Below are 12,354 nucleotides of genomic sequence, written 5' to 3'. Positions count from 1 at the left end.
CTGCAGCAAGTGGAATGCCAGACAGTGCAAACTTGACCACACCTTACCAGTTGTTGTTGAAGGGAAAGCAGGGCTGTTGCGGTAAGGAAGTGGTGGCAGACAAAAGGCAACTTGGTAAAAAGGAATGACAGCAACACTCCTAGCACCCCAGCACCTGGCTTTGACCCAGGAATAACGAAGGCTGAGGCTGGCTGGGAATTTGTGGTATTGTTACACTGACTCTTGCAGACTCACGACATTATCCTATTTGCCCTCTACAAAGCTTCCCATGAAGAAACAAAGGAGTGTCCTGAGATAATGCTGGTTTATAGCAGAAAATCACCATCAAATACAGAGAGATTGGCTGTACTTTCTTACTATACAAACTATGTACTTTCCTGTACTGACCTCTCAAATAAAAGAGGGCAAGGCAGTGCTTGCCATGGAAAGAAGTGTTTCCAATCCAGAGGATTTTAATTCTTTACTTTGGCCAATGTACTATTTTGCTCTTAGTTCCTGACTGATTTGTCTTGGATTTTAAAGGTGATTGCGAGTTACAAGAATGCATCCAGGTTTTCAATGGACTTCAGCTTAGATAATATTGTGCAAAATATACCTGAAATAGGAAAATGCCACAAAAAGAAATTTTTGAAAGCACTGCAGTCTTTATAACTGATAAAAAAGAAAATCTAACACATGCCAGACAAATACACGTAGTATGTAATGATACATGTCTTCCTTGTGTTACCCTGGTTTGGATTCATTCTAAGTAAGTGCACTGGAAAGACTCTTTTCATGGGCACTGGGCTGGGACCACACTGATATTATCAGGATGGAAAAAGTAACAATCTATTATTGCAAGCAGAATAGGCTAGTGACAAATACTGGTTATATCAACATTTCCCAATACCTTTTCTCACCTGTTTTTGTTGCCTCTTCTGCTTGACTGTACCTCCCCTTCTATCTATTGCATCTGCCAAAGAGGGGGTAACCACTGAACTTCTGACAGTCCTAACCCGGGAGAAAAAAAAAAAGCAATGTTTAGTGGTACTTGCCACTACAGAGAGTGGAAATCAGGGGTCATCAGGAGCCGTTGTATATGGGTTAATAGTCACACACCATTTTGCACATCTATTCATGCTGGGTAAAGAGAGAAGTCAGTAGCACAGAGATGTGTGTTCCAGCTACCAGACTTGTTCTCCTAATGCAATGCTAACAGACCATGTCCTGGAGAAAACTCTTTCTTTGGGGAACATAAACACCCTTCTGCTTAAATATGGTGAAGATTTGGACAAAGAAATATTCCATGTGTGAACAAAGTCTGCTGCTGATTTAAGAACATTTTTTTAAAAGCTGAATATGGATCAATCTGAGGGGAGAATGATCAAGAACAGATTTATCGGGTGAAAAGGGGGCTGCTCTAATACTTATTCAGCATCATTCTTTATTGATGCTATCAGGTTTCAACATCTGACTAGAAGTCATGGGTTTAGCACCCCTCAAGCGTAAAAGCGTCACTGTCACACTATTTTAAGAAAATTGCAAAGGATGCCCAGAAACACAAAGCTTGTTTCTTAATCTATGAAGACATAATTGGGAGTAGGCTGAGCTAGATGCAGAGAAATATGAAACAACCATATAAAGGCAAAGAAAGTCTATTGTAATCACTGGCTGAGTTAAATCTGTATTTGTAAGAAGCGTGTCAACTCAGCCAACAGAAGTTGGCAGCTATGTGTGCTCAGCTAGTTTTTCCAAAGGAAGGCCAAAGAAAAACTAGAGTGTGTTTATTCTGGCATCAAGATACACTGACCCCAGCTGAAAGCTCAGCTATGTTTGTTCTACGTCCAGAATTATCTTCATTCTACTCAGCGTATTATCATTCCTTTCAGATACATATACATTCTTAAAACAAATAATAATTTGCATCCAGAGGTAACGTTTTTTGAGGAAGGTTAATTCTGGTGAGATTACCTGACTACTGAGCAAGCAACAAGGCACATTCTGCAGTTCTCCACTACCTGGTGTCCTTCAGTATCCAGAGCTTTTACTAAAACCCTGCATTGCTCCCACTTTTTCATATGGAGAAACTGAAGCCTAGGGGGATTATCTGATTTACTGTAGGGTCAATAATTTCCAGTCTTGCTGCAGCCTCATTTGAGAAAGCTGACAACATACCATAATTCCTGGTAATTCCTGTTTTGAAAGCAATTGGCTTTCAAAACAGAGCAATAACGAAGCATACTGATGTTTACAAAAGTAATGTCACACACAAAATATGTAGCTCAGGGAATGAGTTAGCCACACTAAACCCCAAAGCAAAATAATCATGTTTACCTTATTAGAGAGAGATCTGTGGCTGCCTCCATTTATGCAGGCATTATCTGGAGGAGTTACCTGGGAGCTGCAATGAGATGGCCTTTGAGATGAGATGAGCATCACTGGAGCTTTGGGAAAGGCTACAGGAGAGTGACTGGAATATCGCTGCGGTTGGGATGAATCCCTGGGGCAGGGACAGAGCTAAAGGGGCCCCCACACTCTGCCAAGGGTGGGGGGGTGCTGCTGTGCGGGGTCTGCGGGTGCCAGGGGTGACACCTGCACGAGGAGCTGCGGGTCTGCTCACCAGCTAAACAGGAGCTGGGGCAGGTCAGTGGGATGCTGGTGAGGCTGCCTAAACCTGGCTTAGCATCAGCTGTGGTCCCGCCGGGTGCAACTCAGTGCCCTCAGGCCTGGTTGGGCTGCTGCTGCATCTCCTGGCTAGAAGGAAGGTGTAGCGTGGAGCCACCGAGCCCTGCCCAGAGCCACGCTCTGTGTCCAACATGGCCTGTCTGCTCCCCATGCCTCGCAGAGCTGCGCCGGGGTGCCAGCCGCTGCCTGCTCTAGGTCACTCAAAAGCCTTGGTACAGAGCCAGGTGCTGAGTCCAGATATCTGGAGCTTCAGGCCAGTACTTTCATCACAAAACCCCTTAATTTCCTGTCAAATCGCTCGCACATACTCTCCAAGGTGTACGTATGTCTGTGAACAGAAAAAAAGAACAGGAAAAATCAAGAGAAACTTAAAAACGGTAATTACTTTATGGAAAAATCTCACAGAATACAAAAAAGAAGCTAGAATTTTATAGAAAGAGTCCCACAGAAATGATAGTAAGAAGTCTGCAGAATTTTATCAAGAATTATTACATGTTCTTTTCATCCAGACCTGTAACCCTGCGAGAGAGTTCTGCAGCAAGGCTGAAAAGTCCAGTTATAAAGCATTAAATTATCATTTGGACCTTTGTCAGGAAAATTATTTCCTTCTGCAAATCAGCAATTTCGTACTTGAATGAGAGAGAATTCACCTTTATTCTATTTAATATAGTTCACTATTATCGTTATAATTGAGCAGTTATAGAACTGTTATAGAAACATATTCTTTTGCTACCTTACAAATGTACTTCAATGAATTACTGCAAGATGGCAAAGATTATTACCTTTGTATCTTTAGATGTTTGCCCATTAAACACACCTTAAAACGTTTTTTTCCAGGATACCTGCATAACTGATGTATCATGTAATGTGAATACATGTTGTCATACTAAGTTCCCACAAACATATTTTTTGCTCATAGCATGAAATGAGTTAAATTCAAAGCTAGATTTGTATCTTTATTCGTATAAATGCCAGCTGCAGTGGAAGTACTAGAGGCATTAGTAACCAATTGTCAGTCCCAGAATACCAGTGAATTTAATAGCCTCCTAGGTGGGGATTAAATAAATAGATGCTTTACCAGCTTTGGTTGATGTAGCCACGTACGGTGTGTGGTTGCTGGAAAGGACGACTTCGGTACCTCAGTGGTCCACAAGAGACTCTGCTCCCAGAGAAGGCAGACACACAAAAGGTATCAGAGCCTGAATCTAAAGTATGGTATCATTTTGCAAATCATATTATCCAGACTTATCATGCATGTATCAGTTTTGAATTTAATCTCTGCATTAACTGACTTTGCCCCAGAGCATGTACCCTGCCAGGAAGATGTATTTTCATTACCTTCCTATTTGATTTTTATAATACTAATCCTGAGGCAAGCTTGAAAAAGCAGAATGGCAGTTAGATCCCCATCTGGGTTTTGCAGAAAGTTGGTGGAAAGGATAATTTAGGATCAGATACATAACTTTCAGACCAGATTTATTAGCAAGTCTGCGATGATGACCGGCCTTAGGGAAAAAGGACAGGCCTTGCTAATGAAATCCTTGCGTAGTTATTGCGATATCTAAGACCTTATGATTTGCGTGAAATGCTGCCACTTGCCATATGCTGCTCAAGATGCTGACGCTTTGCTCTTCAGCCGTAAATTGGCAACAGAGGGATGAGCAGGCTCCTACGATGTGCTGTGGCTGACGCAGCAGATTAGCCATTTCCATTTGGTGGGTTGTTTTTCTTTTCCTGGCACTTGATAGATGAGTTGGCTTTTGTATTCTTCTGAATCCTGTGATCACTCATGGTCTTACTGAACTGGTAACAATACAGGACTTGGGAACGCACAGGGAAAGAAAAGGGTATTTTACCTTGTCTGCCATTTTCCTCCTCATTTGTCTATGCTTGTTCAGAAAGTCCTGCTGCTGCAAGAAGAAAAAACCTGTGAACCCTGGTGAGTGGGCTCAGCCAAATACACTTTGCTCATGGGAGGCTCAGGAGTAGCTGCTGTCAGAGCCAAGGCCTAATGCGAATTTAAATTCACAGAGTAAGAAATTTTAGGTAGAAAGAACGTAAAATCTGGTTTGTTTCACTTCATCCCCCATCTCTTTGTAAGCTGTTGCGCTAGCCTTTAAGAGGAAAGTCTGCAATAAGACGTGACAGTGAGAATATTGGAAAGATGCTTCAAGAGAAGTCTGAAATAGCATTTTCGTTTGCCTGACGTGTGCCCGGTGATCGCCAAGTCACACTAACCCACTACTCGCAGAGCCATGTTACTGATAGCCTTGGCACAAGAGGTTGTTTCTTCAGCTGCAGATCCAATCCAGCTCACAAACAGGCTTTGGCTCCGTCCTGGAGCAGCGATGGTGGGTCACCTCAGTCCCTCCCCCTGCAGATTGCTGCCAGAAGACTCGGAGGAGTGCGGCAGCACTGCCAAGGGAGTGAGCTGTGGGACAGGGACCGAAGGCGCAGCCCTCTGCCAGGAGGAAGCTCCTGCTGATGGACCAGATCACCTGTGGGGCCAGAGGGGCCAGGGAGGCAGAGCCCACGGACCCATCTTTGTATAGTGGGTGCCAGAGACACCAGGGTGCTCTGTACTATAAGCAGTCTGATGTCTATAATGCACAAATCCCAGCGTTAAGTGGAATCTCTACTGTGTTTCAAGAATGCATTAATTATACTTAAAAGATGACGTAATTAGGTGGCGGATTGGTCTTAGATAATGGAAAAGAAAACATTTAACAGTGATTTAAAAAATTTATAATGCAAGACTGGGTATGTTTCTGTAGATTAAATCCTTTCGGGAGTTTTTAAGCACAGATTTTTTTTTTCCCCATCTTAACTGTCAGCACTCTTCTGAGCAAACACTCCTTCACATTAGAATGAGGATTTAATGTGGAGATAAAAGCTTGGGGCGGATTCTTGCCCAGTGTGAACTCGCACCTTTAGGATGGAGGATGGCTCTGCTTGTTTAAATAGCTGTCTTTCTGCTAATGCTGTGAATCTCAGCTTTTGGTGCTGACAATATACATGACCTGAGCAAGCTCCCCACATGAACTCCATGTCAACCTATCAACAGCATTTCTTGCCTTGGACAGAGTCAAAGTTCTTCAATGAGTTTAGAGGACAACTGGCAAACACCTAATCTCCTATTAAAAAAGAGGGAAAAAGAGCAACAGACTAAGTGATTAGTGGACAAAAAAATAACTATTTCAGAATAAATAAAAAGAAATTAGACTGGAGAAGTAGTCTTTTTTGTATGAGAATATTTACAAAATATGATTTTGATGAAGTTAGAGGTGATGAGTTATACAAGCCCATGTTGAGATACCCATACAAACACGTACCTGCAGAAACTGCAAAGGTTACACATTCTGGACATTGATTTACTTTATTAATTCAGCCTGATCATTCAAAACTTTAAACATTGAAAGGCAGTCAACAGTTCTGAAAGACAGTGTTCGTATGCAAGTTGTTGCCTGCAGATTAGTGACTGGGTCTGCACACTCGGCAGCAGCCGCATCCTCAGGGTAGTTGCACAGAAGACAGCGAAGCAGAGTTCGTGTTAGGAAATTATCAAATTCACCTTGGGCAGAATTTTGTCTGGAGCTAGGGGATTATATCAGAAAGTGATTAGGCACAATTGAGCCCAAACATAGAACTGGAGCTAATTTATGTTACTATTAATTTTTACTGAATAGGATGTACGTAAAAAAGTTTAAATATGTGGTGCATAAATACCCATGGGAAACAGGCACATAATTGCTCATGCTGTTTTTCTTTTTTCTGTTTTGATGATTTTTCTCCTTAGTATATTCAGAACCACAATGTTCCTGAAACTTATTATGATCCCTCCCCTCAGACTGGAGAGTTACAAGAGCATTTCAATCTATTTTACTTGCCTTGACAAAACCCGGTTCATTAAAGAACAGGAGGTCTCTTGAAAAAGATGCATAATATTTGGTGTAGTAGTACTTCAAGGCAGGGGGGGAAACCTACAGGAACACTATTTACCTTCTGATACCTAAAACAAAACACCTCCTCAATTAAAACTGAGGGTATTTGTGTTTCAAGGGTATTCCAAGTAGTAACTTAATAATAAGGCAATTTAGGAATATTCAGAGGGGAAAACGGCTTTATTTGTTTCTGGCATGCTCTATGCTTCGGGTATAAACACTCACAAAACATCCAAGCTTGATAAAGGGGGAAAATATTAGAAATTAAAGCTTCAAAAATGCCTTTTCATTGTGCAGGTTGCAATTCTATACACAAAATTATGATTTTCATAAATAAGGAAAGAATGAATGATCAAGTTGTTAAGTTCGGGGAACATATTTTGTAAACTAGTGAGCGTATAAATACTTGTATTAAAGTCTTTACCAATTAGGTTGTCAAACTGAAATTTCTACAGTCAAAACTCGAGTTCTATATTGACAGTATTTTTACAAGTTGGCAAATATGGGATTCATCCAAAGCCTGCCGAAGTCAGCAAGCGTTTTCACGGGCTTGAATAAGGACTTCAACACGTTATGCTTCATAATGCAAATGACACAGTGTTCTCAACACCTATCTCTGCAAAACTGCTTGAAGCTTTATAATCAAAATGGATTATTTTGAGCTTAGAAAGCATGTTAAAAATTCAGTTTCATAGAGACTCCAAATGCCTATTTTTCAACACAGTATTCTTCAAAACTGTCTATATTTCATTTGTCTACATGAAAAAAAACAGCTAATAAGTACAACAGAGAACCAGAAGTCAGGAAATCCAGGTTGGGTTCAATCCTGTATGTGATTTTGTGCAAAATGCTCTGTTCTTCTGTGATGAAAATAGTTTCAAAATGCCATAGGCATGCTCTCCTCCAGCACTTGAAGTGCAAAGGCTTTTCTACTAACAAAATCTGAAAAAAACATACACCAAACTGAACAATTAAACTTCTTTCTTTAATTATCTGCAATCCAGAACAGAGTTTTGCAGAAGAAATGGCCTAGAAAGCATTCATAAGCATGCATTGGCTGGTATGGCTTTTGCAAACACCCACTAAAAAATTACATTTACAAATCTCTCCATATGCTATAGAAGTGGAAATTTTAGGATGCCTTAAATTGCACTTGTTCACACAGAATTACTCTACACAGTGCAGGATGCGGACTGGAATATCGAAAAGTAGCAGTAAGAATTGGTGATAAGGTCTCTTGCTCTCACACAAGAAAACATTTGCAAATAAGCTGGCACCAGGAAAGAAACTCCACACCTGATGTGAAGGGCAATTGAGTCCGGGACCCAGAGGTTCCCTGCCTGCTCCACTTAGTGGCTATCCAGCTCAAAGCCTGACTCCGCACCAGTCCTCCCCAGACAGCAGGCAGTTTCCCCACAGAAAATAACCCTTTTGATGGTTCAGAGGCCAGGCAAGGCCTCGTTCGAAGGTTTATGATGTTACATAAACAGCTAAATACAGCCCAAAGATTATAGTGGTGATATTACAATAAAACATGTCATTTTCTGAGTTCGATATAAAAAAGAAGTTAGTGCTATGTAATAACCAAACAATTTACCATGGTGGCTTTCACAGTATTCTCTGTATTTTCAGCCAGTAAGGTCTTTCTGGCTTGTTATTTTTGCACATTGCTCAGGGAAATTTCATACTGAGACATGAAGAATGATCGTACTTTAGTGATTAGACTTACCACGCTTTGCAGAATGCTTTCCCGTTGTCAGCCCCTTCTGCCTTCCTCTCGGGTCACGCCCGCCTTGCGAGCGGGAGGGAGGGTTTCAGGCAGGACTCCTGAGCATGATTAATATTTTGGTTTAGCCACCAAACCAAAGCATTTTAAGAAAACAAAGATCGAGATCAAATCAAGATAAAAGTGCAGCGGGGGCTATTTTATTTTCCTGAAGTAAGGAAACAGAAGGCCCTGGTTCGCACTGAGTCAGAAATGAAGCTTTTATTCCACTTGGAGGTGTTGAACAAGAGCAACCGCAGAAGTTAAAAGCTAGAGCTCATACAAGCATTCACGATGGTGGGAGAACACAGCGCTCCCTGACCAACTCAGTGGGCTCACCTTGAGTAGGAGAGGGCCAGGCTCCCTCTGCCTGATGCAAACCACAGATTTAGGAACTCATGGGCTATGGGCAACACAAGTCCAAATCCTGCCCTCAGAATACTTGAATGCCACTTCCCCCATCGCTGGTAAATGCTCTGACCACCTGAGTGTTGAATGGAAAGGATGGAAAGGCATGACACCTCCCTCACTTTGTAAATCAAATATTTCTCCCTGCAAAGCTCATGAGCCGAAATTAGCCATTAAATTTTATCAGCAATTTTGGATCAAACAAAACCTCAGGTAGGTTCTGAAGGCACAAAGGAGGATTGCTATAGGTTTGAATAGCTCTAAGTATGCAAAACCCTGTACCTATATTTGATGGGTGCTCTATTTATCAGATGTAATTTCTGATGTATATTAGTTTACCTTGCTGCAAAAATCAGACACATTTGCTATAAAACTAAGTCATTAGTGAAATAAGCACTTACACTACTGGCTAGATGTAATACTGATGGTAGGGAGTAGTTACAAACTAGAACATTGCCCTAGAGTAACCTCTTGTTTTTTAATTCCCTTCAGCCAAAGCCATCCTATGCTCTGCTTGTGGGCAGTCTGGGAACCCCACCAATAAAACCACCAAAACAAAAAAAAAAAAATCCAAAAAACCCCACCCTTCAATACACAAAAACAAACAAACCTTTTTTCATTATATGCAAGTTGCCAATGTGCGGTTGAGTATTTTCTGTGGTTCTCTCTTCACAATCCGCCTATCCTAAAAAAGTAATTGAGGGGGACTGGAAAGGCTGTTACTCAGTTTTACAAGCTATTATAGACATATAATGCCCAGCATGTTAAGATAATATGAGACATCTTTATTTAGCTGCTTTGGACTAATAATATTCAATAATTTTGATGAAGCTCTGATCTAAGCAATATATTTCCACATTCTTTTTATATCACTGCTTTTAGGTTTGATAAGCTATGTCAAAAATTCTTTGCTATTACTAACAAAAAGCACTAAGATAGCATTTGCTGCACATGTTTTGTCTTTTAATCTGCTATAATTAAGACAAATGAAGGTATGATATCAACATTGCACATTTCCAAAAGTACCTTGATTTAAAAAGCTTAAGAAGAGTCACCAACCACCTGGCTGACAACTTGGTAGTAGTATCTGATCCGTCCAAAACACAAGAATCTCCTGCTTCTTGGTTTTCTCTTTTGACCCCTGAGCTGAAAAGACACGGGGGTGCAAACCGAGTGAAGTCATCACAGAGACACCTACATGCACCTAATTAAAGAGGAATGCTAATTGCAGAAATTTAGCACATCAGGATTTTGCATTTATGACATTCTCAGGACAGCTGTGTGTCCACATACTAAAAACAAGAACAAGTGAAACCTAAAAAAAGCAGATAGATTTTTTTTTTTCCCCCATAATTATTTTCTTCAAAAGAAATGACTGGTATTTGACCGACTAATCCTATCAATTTGGCAATAAACCTACATTTCAAATTCCTCTGCTCACCTCCACTTATCAGTTTCTAGCAAAACCTGTTTGAACTGGGTTGGGAAATCAACCACGGAATACCGAGGCAAGATATTCAGCGAGCTTCAGCTGGGATCTAGCCTTCATTGACTGGCTGACATTAACAAGTGGTAATGACTCCAACGTGAAAAACTGAGAAGCGTTTAGAGAGCTGAAGCGAAGGGCTGCAGGCTCTGCGAAGAGGCAGCCAGCTCGCGACGCCCCTGGCAGAGCGCTGCCGAGCGAAGCGTGCTGCCAAGCCCCAGCTGCCGCGGCGGCTCTGCTGCAGCAACAGCAGTCCGTGGCACGAGCTGAGCAAACACCAAAACCTCCCAGGAGCACTGGAATCAGGCTTGGTAAAAAATGGGTCAGACTCGAGGCAGTGATTGTTAACTCTTTAGCTTTCTAAATATTGTCAAATAGGGTGGGATTTCATATAGTCCAAGACAAGTCTTGTCTTCTTTCTCATCTCGTAAGTGGAGCTCGATTGCTCAATTTAAATCTGAATTCTGGCAATCTGAGAGCATGTGAAACCCATCACCAGTAGAAATTAGGTAAGCACAGGCTGTGACAAGATCAATAGGAAAAAAAGCAAACATCCCCAAGATAATTCAAATAATAAGCTAATTGCAAAAAAAAAAGGAAGAGGAGATCAAATTACAATGACTGATCTGAGACTCGTAGTGTGATCCCACAGGGATTTTTCTCCCAGACAGGTTGTCTTCAATATGTAGCCTCTGTGTAGCTCCTCAGAAATGAGAGATGAAGCATAGCAACTCTGCGCTTCCACCTGCCACCACCTTGAACCAGTGTTTTTAAGTAGTCTTTTTTTTTTTTTTTTTAAAGAGGCAAAGACACATTTACAAGTTGTACCCTAGAAACATAGCAACTTGTTATTCTTTCTCGGTGGCTTTATCTATGTGTTCTTCATTAATATTACAAACACTTTGATTTATGAAAATGTGCTGCAAATAGAGGATTGACTGCATGTAGGTAGGATAAGGACTGACAACAGAGCTAGCCAAATAATTCATCTATGTGACAACTCAGTTCTAAAATGTCTGTTAAATTCCCCTAAGTTACCCTATATCTTAAGAAAATACAAAATAAAACCTGAGGTCTAGTAAAAAAAAAAGACAAAAACAATTTGTCACAAATAGCCTAAGGGATGATTTCCTAATCTAGGGAAATTCAAAGTGAAAGCTTCCATTTCTTTATCATTCTACAATTACATATCTGTTTTATTATGAACGTCAGTAGATCTTGAGCATAGTGAAAAGCAGCATCACTATGCAAAGAATGTAGATTGTGGCTATAAGTAATGACAGGAGAAATTAGCCAGGGATTGGTTGTGCTGCATGAAAGTAGTAATTTCTTCTTCACGGTACACCTACAAGTATGAAAATGCTAACTGAATGCATGATTAAGCATAGCGTCCGTGCTTATGTCATATATAATTAATAAGCTCTACTAATAAATTCAGCAACAAATAAATTGAGAAGAAATTCAAGGGCAAAAGATAAATTGAGAATACCTTTGCACCATAAAATATGAAAGCCTTGATGCATCAGTTGGTGCCGCAGAGACAAGGGAGGGGAACACAGGAAGCTCCTTTTTTCTTTTGAGCAACTAATGATATGAAAAATGACGCAAGCAATTCCACCCGCAGATTGACAATTGCAGCATAGCCATTGCAGACAGTTACAAATGGAAAACATACACAACTACAGCTAGCACATAGGGATGGGATATCAAGCAAAGAGCTCAAAAAATTCCAACACTATCACTTTAGTATAAAAACTTACTCCTATTGCATCTCACATTTTGGTTACATGCCTACAGTAGTTTACAAAAAAAACCCAAACAAACAGGGAATGAGGAACAGAAGACCCAGCTCTCAGCATAGCTGAGTTGATGCTGCCTGAACAGCTTTGGTTATAGGATGATGTTTAGCTCTTAAAATCAAGTATAGGAAAATAAAACTGGGTCTTCTAAATGAATTTCATTGAGATTTTAGTTCTGTACCTGTGAGTTCTTGGCCAACATCATAGAAATTGAGTACACTTCTTGAAAGGAAGGATTCATGGGTATTGAATATTTCAGTGTTGAAATACATTTAAAAAATCTGTAAGCAC

The 12,354-nt window shown here is 40.7% G+C and overlaps 1 long non-coding RNA gene across 3 annotated transcripts; it reads right to left on the bottom strand.

Annotated features, from left to right (window-relative positions):
* Positions 1–6,182: 6,182 nt before the first annotated feature.
* Positions 6,183–9,944, bottom strand: LOC148054825 (uncharacterized). 3 transcript variants are annotated; one of them, XR_015706937.1, is made up of 5 exons: positions 9,805–9,944; positions 9,389–9,463; positions 8,710–8,854; positions 8,335–8,432; positions 6,802–7,547 (listed from the first exon to the last, which is right to left on the bottom strand). It is a non-coding gene; the product is annotated as an uncharacterized LOC148054825 (long non-coding RNA). The 3 variants fall into 3 exon arrangements; XR_015706938.1 differs by lacking the exons at positions 6,802–7,547; positions 8,710–8,854 and adding an exon at positions 6,183–6,258; XR_015706936.1 differs by lacking the exon at positions 8,710–8,854.
* Between the last annotated feature and the right edge of the window lie 2,410 nt (positions 9,945–12,354).

Source organism: Nipponia nippon, unplaced genomic scaffold, assembly GCF_047370975.1.
Source record: "Nipponia nippon isolate SJK-2023a ecotype South Korea unplaced genomic scaffold, ASM4737097v1 scaffold_3, whole genome shotgun sequence".
In the NCBI taxonomy this organism is placed as follows: domain Eukaryota; kingdom Metazoa; phylum Chordata; class Aves; order Pelecaniformes; family Threskiornithidae; genus Nipponia; species Nipponia nippon.
This window is presented reverse-complemented; position numbering and strand designations above follow the sequence as displayed.